Source organism: Trichomycterus rosablanca, chromosome 15 (genome assembly GCF_030014385.1).
Source record: "Trichomycterus rosablanca isolate fTriRos1 chromosome 15, fTriRos1.hap1, whole genome shotgun sequence".
Taxonomy (NCBI): domain Eukaryota; kingdom Metazoa; phylum Chordata; class Actinopteri; order Siluriformes; family Trichomycteridae; genus Trichomycterus; species Trichomycterus rosablanca.
The window spans coordinates 2677501-2687597 of record NC_086002.1 but is presented as its reverse complement, the minus strand read 5'-3'; the positions used below and the strand labels follow the sequence as shown (position 1 = coordinate 2687597).

The window sequence follows — 10097 nt, the reverse complement described above, 5'->3', positions numbered from 1 at the left end:
AGGAAACCCACACAGACAAGGGGAGAACATGCAAACCCACCGAGCCACTGTGCCACCCAATTTTGCATTCATTAAAATAATAAAACACAAAAAATAAACTAAATAAGGTAAATAAATACATACAAATAAATAAATTATTTATATAAAACATAGTAAATAAAATACAATAAAATATATACAATAAAAATAAATAAAATGAATGTAAATAAATAAACAAGCCAACAAATAAAATATAAATAAATAATTAAAATACAAACTAAATAAAATAAATTTAAAAAATAAGTGAAAAAAATAATGTTTAAACATTTTCTATTTCTCATTAAATAAAATAATAAAATAAATAAAAGAAAAACTAACTAAATAAAATATATACAATTAAAATAAATAAACAAGAAAACAAAAATATAAATAAATAAATAAATAAAGTACAAACTAAATAAAATAAATAAATAAATACTAAATAAGAAAAATAAAAACTAACTAAATAAAATAAAAACCAACTAGATTAAAAAACATACAAACAAACAAATAAATAAATAAGTAAAAAAAAACTTGATTCTGTTTTATTGTAATTGACATTAAACTGACCCTGACTGTATGAACAACACAGAGGATTCATTTTTATTCCATTTTATTTTCAGTACCAGCTTTATCCTGATCAGTGGGCACGAGGTAGCACTAAAGTAAATGAAAATGATGCAGTGATGTTGGACCATATGTTTATGGAATGTGTTTGGTTCTCACAGAGGCACCGTCATGCTGGAACTCAAAAGGACTTCCCCAACTGATGGCCCCGTTGTTGGAAGCATTTACTTATTTACTTTATATAACTAATTTGATATAATTGATGATTAACTGATGATACAGTTCAGGTATCCACCAAATATTAAGAGGGTGTCCACATATTTTGGCTGTATGGTGAATGATGGGAGGAATGTTTCAGAATGGAGAATTCATTCCAAGTTTGGTGTCAAACTGCAGCTTCTGTCTCTTCTGGTACCTCACCCTCATCCTGTAACACACACACGCACACACACACACACACACACACCAAAAGTATGTGGACATTTGACCATGTGATGTTATCATTGCACATCTAGTTTCAATACAGAGTTGCCAATCCCCTATAATAGCTTCTACTCATCTGGAGTGTGTCTGTGGGAATTTGTGCCAATACAGTCAAAACAGCATTTGTAATTTCAGGCGACCACATACTTCAGTAACCTCTTCATTCTGATCAGGGATGCAGTGGGTCCAAAGCCTACCCTGAAACACTGCACACAAAGCCAGGTTTTATCCTGATCAAGGTCACAGTGCTTCACATGCTGCATCACTGTGCCAACCTTCATGTGTTAAATTCGATGTTAATTGATGGGAAACTAACCCCTTCATCCTGATCAGGGCTGGGGTGGGTCCATACTCATCAGACGAGTAATGTGCGGTGAGATTTGAACCCAGATCTCTAGGACTCCACCTGCTGTACCACAGCACTTCCTACCATTTAATCATAAGAAGCATGCATTCATTCCTTCAGCGATCGCTTGATCGGCCCAACCTTTTTGGTCCCATGACGGACTGTCTTCTTTTTCAATGCCCAGGTGGCACAGGACCCACTTTGATCATGACCAGTAATATTATATTTAAAGCTTCAATAGTATTATTAGGAGAAACGTCCAGGTCTGTCCAGGGTCGACTCCCACCCAATCCCGACCAGAGTTTCCGTGTAGCTCCAGACGCACAGCATCCCTGACCAGGACAGCGTGAGTGTTTATTACCTGATCTCGTGAAGTTTGAACCCTTCGTTGATGAATATGAGGGGGAGGAGCCAGAGGGTTCCCAGCAGCCAGGTAGCCACAGGTACATCACTGATGTAGAACGTGTGATGAGGGGTGGCGTCGTGCCACAGGAGGCGAGGCCCCATCGCTATGGAAACACTCAGGATGGGTCTGAAAGTGGCCAAGGTACAATTTTAAATAAACCCATTACTATGAAACGTAGAGACAGTAAGAGCTTCAAAATGATTGGCACCGTGGGTAACGAAGGGCGACAACAGAACCGAAGGGTAATCAGATACAATTACTGTCTGAGGAGGGAAGAGCCGGGTGAGGTGTAGCCTCCTTGGCACTGTGCCTCCTAGGGTCTGTCTGAAAACCTAGAGAGTAGCGTGTTCCCCTCTCTGCTGATGTTGGTGAAGAAATCCTCAGTTGATGTTCCGGTTCATTCCAGAGATGAGTGGGGCTGTAAGCTGTGCAGCTTCTTTCTTTATTAATTCAATAATCAGAAGATACATTTACATACATTTGTCTGTATAGTGTGTGTGTGTGTGTGTGTGTGTGTGTGTGTGTAACCCATCTCTACCAGGGCAGGGGTGCCAATAATTTAGGAGCGGACTGACGTCTCTATCAAATAAATAAAGACTCACACTGTACAGACCACAGCGCACCAGCTCCGGTTACTCAGAGGACTTCGCTTCCACACGGGGGCGGATCGGTGTACATGACTGACAGACGTGCACACTAACACACACACACACACATTATAGTATAATACACATTATACATAGTACTCTATAGGGCCAAAAGTATGTGGACACGCCTTCTAATTACTGATTTGAGACCCACAGATGCTTTATTAGACTCCATGTTGATCATGACCCGGAATTATGAGGAGAAATGTCCAGGGTCCAACTCCCATCTACTCCCGTCTAGTGTTTTCATGTAGATCAGGACTGTGTTGGTATTTATTACCTGATCTCATAAAGTTTGAACCCTTCTGGGCCAGGGAATTCCCAGACTCCATGCTACCATCCCAGGATATGAAACAAAATGTCCAACAATCAAGGTCACAGTGCTCCACCTGCTGCATCACTGTGCCAACATTCATGTGTTAAATTCAATGTTTATTGATGGGAAACTAACCCCTTCGTCCTGATCAGGGCTGGGGTGGGTCCATACTCATCTTGAAACCCTGACGAGTTTCACAGACGAGTACTGGGCGGTGAGATTTGAACCCAGATCTCTATGACTCCACCTGCTGTACCACTGCACTTCCTCTCATTTAATCATGAGGAACACGCATTCATTCTTTCAGCGATCGCTTGATCGGCCCAACCGGCCAACCTGTTTTGTCCCATGACAGACTGTCTTCCTTTTCAATGCCCAGGTGGCACAGGACCCACTTTGATCATGACCAGGAGAATTATATTTTTAACTGCTATTTTTTTTCAGCTTCAGTAATATTATAAGGAGAAACGTCCAGGTCTGTCCAGGGTCTCCCACCCACTCCTGACCAGTGTTTCCGAGTAGCTACAGACACACAGCATCCCTGACCAGGACAGGGACCAGGACAGTCATGGAACCCTCTGGCATAGTGTTCCCAACAATCTCACATTTAGGTGTCCACATACTTTTGGCCATTTAGTTTACATTAATTTTTGAAGGTGTTATAAAAGTAAAGTCCACTCACTGGCATTTAGAAGGATGAGCAGGGCCATTACTTTCTGTGCCAGAGAGAGACCGTCGGAGTGCCTGCCGTACCAGTCCGGAGACCAAGCGGTCGCATTCCTGCAAACACAAAAGCATCTACAGTATATACATCTTATATGCTTTTGCACATGTTCCAGGTTGAATACAGTGCTGCTCCTGTATTTGGGCGTCACCACAACGGATCTGGTCCACCAGACTCACTCCTATTGTGTCCATGTTTGGGACCAGCACTAAAAGTGCACCTTCTAATAACTAGGCTGTTTTAGGCATTAACCCCCCCTCACCGGACATTATCCAATCATGTCCATGCAGACGTCTGACCGGCCGATAGCACTGATGACATTTAAACCCTGGATCCTCAGATCTCAGCAGTATTGGGCCAAAATACTTTACTGCTGCGTCATCCGAGCGCTACTGGCAGAGTGTTCCTGTAGAAATGTAGGGGTGACTGCTGGATATACAGTATAATTTCCGCCACTGGGGATCCCCGATATTTTTGCAGAGGTGGGTATATTGCTGCACACGCCTCCCTCGACCCTTGCGCAGCCCTTAACGGAACCCTTTTTCACCCATGCACTCTGCACAGGCGCCTCTATCCACCAATCAGGGTCCTTACACGGCGTTTGAAGACCCTGTCCACATTTGGGTCATCCCTCCCTGCAGGCATTGCCAATTATGCGTGCTAGATGGCGTCCAGCCGACCGGTGGCGACCGGTGCGCTCACTTGAGTTCCCTAATGTTGTTGTGATCCTAGTGATTGTCCAGTATACACTATACGGCCAAAAGTATTTGGACACCTGATCATATGCTTGTTAAATGTCTCATTTCAAAACCAGATAGTATTAAAATAGAGCGACCTTTTAAGGTGTGATCTTTTAAGCTAGAACAACAATCGCTCTTCTAAGAAGGCTGTTTGTCTGTGTATGGGAATTTGTCCCCATCCAGTCAAAATATACAAGAGCAATTGTATGACTGGGTGCTGCTGTTGGTCAAGAAAGCTTCAGTTGGTGTTCCGGTTAAATTCAGAGCTGTTGAGTGGGGCTGAGGTCAGGACTGCTGGAGTTTCTTTACAGTCTTTATGGCAAAAGGCCTTCCCTAAACTGTTAGCAATTGTTGTGGCTACAAATGAATTAAAAATGCATAGTTGTCCCAATACTTTCATCCATATAATGTAAGACTACGTGATTGGTTCTGTTTCTGCACTATAGAGATAATAAACATAGTTCAGAATCACATACATGAGCGCCGCTGTCGGTCTGCAGAGCTTCTCGTCCTCGTGGTTTATTTGAAGGCAGAAAGCATGAAGTAAGAGACCAAAGCAGGTGAGGTGGACACACACGGTCAGGCCGAACTTCACCAAGAAACACAGCATGAAAAAACGCAGCGTCTGTAGAAGATCAGAACTCGGTGAGAATCAAAGTGGTCCTTCACAAAGATGCTCCACACTGAAATCAGGTCTCTAGCTGAAGTCTTCTGTGAGCAACCCGTGTCACCCCACATGCAGACATTTATTTTAATGTTGTCAGACGATCCTGTGATGAATGGGTGACCTGTACAGGGTGTTTCTGACCCACTGCAACCCTGACCAGGACGTTCACCATCTCCTTCTCTACTGGATGTTACGCCATGTAAAACCAGACCACCGGATTAAGTAGAAGCTCTGGGAGACCTGAAGAACGGGGCTTCTGACCTTGGATTTATCTGTCCGATAGCACCAATAAGATTCGAACCCTGGAGCGCCAGATCTCAGCACTAGTGTGCTAGGGTTCTTTACTGCTGCACCACCCAGGCACCCCTCAGGAACCCAAAGATAAAAAACGAATGTGCTCCACATCTCAGTGGCAATACATATAAAGACCTCGCTTGATGAACTGTCAGGGTCCCGACAGCTTAAAGTTAATATAGTCTGAGCTCTTTATTTCAACAGGTAGGTTTCATAACTCTAAGGTCAGAAGCAGGAGCTGAGATGAGGGTGATATTAGGTTGTGGAACACTTCACTCCCAGTAGCTTATTGATTCCTGACTGGATTTGCTGTGATAAAGAGCTTCTCGTCATTGCAGACCAACTCGACCTGCAGGGTCTGAAGCAGCGGGTTTATTTCTCCCTCTCACCGCCGATAAACCGTGACGTGAGGATGAAATCTGCAGCCGCTCTTCCTCAAGTCCTCAAGTGTATATTAGATCGATCTGTTTTAAAGGGCAAAGTGTGTGTGCGTGTGTGTGTGTGTGGCCTCATATGCAAAACCTTTTTGGAGAGAAATCTCTGATTCTTTCCTGTAGGAACCTTCATGATGGAACTATCAGACGGCTTTCCTAGTAGAGACACACTGGAGAGAACGGGTTATAAAGCATGAGCTTATCACAAAATCCTAAAAGTCAAACATTCACATACACTATATGACCAAAAGTATTTGGACACCTGACCATGAGCTTGTCGGACGTCCCATTTCAATAACAAACGTTACTGATTGCATTACGCTTCACCTCTACCGATACAACCCTCCACTGTTGATGAAGAGCTTCGCAACTGACACACGCCCCATCCGACACGTGTGCAGTACCGACTGCATCTTTTCACCTGAACGAGGCGAGTTCATATGCGGATCAGCCTTGTGTACGGAGAGCCACACCCTGATCAACGAATTATTCCTTGACTCAGAGCAGCCAGCAGAGGTCGTAATTGCGCCAGTTATGAGGAACCCTGGTCCGACTCGTCCCACCCTGTGAACAACAGCAGTCGTTGATCATGTGGCCGCCCAGCCCAGCCTTTTTACAAGATTTGGAAGTATGTCTATGGGAATTTGTGCTCATTCAGTCAGAAGATGGGAGCATTTGTATGGCTGGGCACTGATGTTGATGTCCGGTTCATTCCAGTGCAGGACACTAGAGTTTCTTTAAACGAGCACAGGGGTACAGTCATGCTGGAACAGGAAAGGGCCTTCCCTAAACTGCTGCTGCAAAGTTGGAAGCACTTAATTTCCTTTATATTAGCAACCGTTGTAGTGTCCCAATAATTTTGTCCATATATTCTTTAGCACTGTCGCCTCACAGGAAGAAGGTCCTGGGTTCGACCCCTAGGCGGGGCGGTCCGGGTCCTTTCTGTGCGGAGTTTGTTATGTTCTCCCTGTGTCTGCATGGGTTTCCTCTGGGAGCTCCGGTTTCCTCCCACAGTCAGGCTAATTGGAGGCACTGAATTGCCCTATAGGTGTTTGTGTGTGCGCCCTGCGATGGACTGGTGCCCCGTCCAGGGTGTTACTGTGTGCCTTGCGCCCATTGAAAAGCTGGGATAGGCTCCAGCACCCCCCCGCGACCCTGATTGGATGAGCGGTTAAGATAGTAAGTGAGTGATGTATTAAAACCATCGGTGGATTGATTGTTATCGTGTTATCGTGTATGGGGTTTGTACCTGAGCAAGGGGAGAAAGCAGCATGAGAGGACGAGGACGTCACTGATACCCAGAGGAAGAGGAAGCTGACAGACACTCGCCAAGATCTATAAGAACACAAACTGTAAATCCTAAACTTAAACGTCAGTCCATGTTCCATACCGTGTAGATCTCTGAGGTCTGTGTGGCTCCGTGGCCGTGTTCAGTACCTGGAGGAGGACGAGGGAGAGCTGACACTGGAGCAGAAACAGGAAACACTTTCTGATCCCTGCGGTGGTGTGACGAGCCTGAGGAGCAGAAGATTTCACGATTCGTCTCAGATATTATCAGTGGAGACCAAGTTTGTGGACACGGACCATCTAAAACCCTTAAGGTGGATCATGTGCATGTAGAACGAGCAGCGGTGGAGGTCTTTATTTTGAATAGCATCAGCGTTCAGTTTTAATTTGGTGAGCTAGATGATTAAGCAACCAAAAGGGGGGCAATTACTTTTTGTACCTATTTGATGAGTCTAATGACCATGTTGTTGTCCTGCTGACCAAGCTGCACGGTGCACGCCAGTCCACAGATGGCGCTGGAGAGCTGGTACAGGGTTAAAGAGGCTGGCGAGGACGGTGCCCTCTGAGGGGCGTCGTTACTGGACGGACAGCACGCCGGGGCGAGCGGCTCCAAGTCAATGCTACAGGCAAACAGGCAAACAAACCACCAAACCATAAATATTTATTTATTTTAACCTTTTGGGGAACAGTTTAGGGAAGGCCGCTTTCCTGAAGGTCATGAAGTCAGACCCCCAACCTCAAACCCACAGGAGACCTTTGGGATGAATTGGAATGCTGCTTACAGACGTTCCTTTGAGTACATGGCCACAAATCCTCACAGACACACTCCAGAATCTTTTGGAAGTGTTAAGGCTGTTACAGCTGCAGGGAGATTAGGGAAGCACCTCTATATTAATGTCCACATACTTTTGATCGCGGAGTGTGTGGGTACCTGATGTCACTCTGCAGATAGATGGCGCTGTTGTTGACGTTCAGCGAGCTGCCGAGACAACACACAACCTCTCCGTGTTCCTGCATTATACACACCATCTCACACTCAGCTAGCACACACACACACACACACACACACACACGGAACAAAGAGGGGGGAAATGCTTTTCATACCTGTATTTTTATATGTGTGTGTATGTGTACGTGTGTGTGTGTGTGTGTGTATATGGGTGGGTGGATGTATATATGTATGTGTACGTGTGTGTACATGTGTGTGTATGTGTACATGTATGTACATGTGTGTGTGTATGGGTGGGTGGATGTATATATGTGTGTGTATGTGTATGTGTATGTACATGTGTGTGTGTGTGTATGGGTGGGTGGATGTATATATGTGTGTGTATGTGTACGTGTGTGTACATGTGGGTGTATGTGTACGTGTGTATGGGTGGGTGGATGTACAGTGTATCACAAAAGTGAGTACACCCCTCACATTTCTGCAAATATTTCATTATATCTTTTCATGGGACAACACTATAGACATGAAACTTGGATATAACTTAGAGTAGTCAGTGTACAGCTTGTATAGCAGTGTAGATTTACTGTCTTCTGAAAATAACTCAACACACAGCCATTAATGTCTAAATGGCTGGCAACATAAGTGAGTACACCCAACAGTGAACATGTCCAAATTGTGCCCAAAGTGTCGATATTTTGTGTGACCACCATTATTATCCAGCACTGCCTTAACCCTCCTGGGCATGGAATTCACCAGAGCTGCACAGGTTGCTACTGGAATCCTTTTCCACTCCTCCATGATGACATCACGGAGCTGGTGGATGTTAGACACCTTGAACTCCTCCACCTTCCACTTGAGGATGCGCCACAGGTGCTCAATTGGGTTTAGTCCATCACCTTTACCTTCAGCTTCCTCAGCAAGGCAGTTGTCATCTTGGAGGTTGTGTTTGGGGTCGTTATCCTGTTGGAAAACTGCCATGAGGCCCAGTTTTCGAAGGGAGGGGATCATGCTCTGTTTCAGAATGTCACAGTACATGTTGGAATTCATGTTTCCCTCAATGAACTGCAGCTCCCCAGTGCCAGCAACACTCATGCAGCCCAAGACCATGATGCTACCACCACCATGCTTGACTGTAGGCAAGATACAGTTGTCTTGGTACTTCTCACCAGGGTGCCGCCACACATGCTGGACACCATCTGAGCCAAACAAGTTAATCTTAGTCTCGTCAGACCACAGGGCATTCCAGTAATCCATGTTCTTGGACTGCTTGTCTTCAGCAAACTGTTTGCGGGCTTTCTTGTGCGTCAGCTTCCTTCTGGGATGACGACCATGCAGACCGAGTTGATGCAGTGTGCGGCGTATGGTCTGAGCACTGACAGGCTGACCTCCCACGCCTTCAACCTCTGCAGCAATGCTGGCAGCACTCATGTGTCTATTTTTTAAAGCCAACCTCTGGATATGATGCCGAACACGTGGACTCAACTTCTTTGGTCGACCCTGGCGAAGCCTGTTCCGAGTGGAACCTGTCCTGGAAAACCGCTGTATGACCTTGGCCACCATGCTGTAGCTCAGTTTCAGGGTGTTAGCAATCTTCTTATAGCCCAGGCCATCTTTGTGGAGAGCAACAATTCTATTTCTCACATCCTCAGAGAGTTCTTTGCCATGAGGTGCCATGTTGAATATCCAGTGGCCAGTATGAGAGAATTGTACCCAAAACACCAAATTTAACAGCCCTGCTCCCCATTTACACCTGGGACCTTGACACATGACACCAGGGAGGGACAACGACACATTTGGGCACAATTTGGACATGTTCACTGTGGGGTGTACTCACTTATGTTGCCAGCTATTTAGACATTAATGGCTGTGTGTTGAGTTATTTTCAGAAGACAGTAAATCTACACTGCTATACAAGCTGTACACTGACTACTCTAAGTTATATCCAAGTTTCATGTCTATAGTGTTGTCCCATGAAAAGATATAATGAAATATTTGCAGAAATGTGAGGGGTGTACTCACTTTTGTGATACACTGTATATATGTATGTGTACGTGTGTGTACATGTGTGTGTATGTGTACATGTATGTACATGTGTGTGTGTATGGGTGGGTGGATGTATATATGTGTGTGTATGTGTACGTGTATGTACATGTGTGTGTGTGTATATGGGTGGGTGGATGTATATATGTGTGTGTATGTGTATGTGTGTGTACATGTGG

At 44.8% G+C, this 10097-nt stretch overlaps 1 pseudogene; it reads right to left on the bottom strand.

Annotated features, from left to right (window-relative positions):
• Positions 1-939: 939 nt before the first annotated feature.
• The window catches only part of LOC134329414 (transmembrane protein 94-like), a 22997-nt pseudogene continuing 13839 nt past the window's right edge, over positions 940-10097 (bottom strand).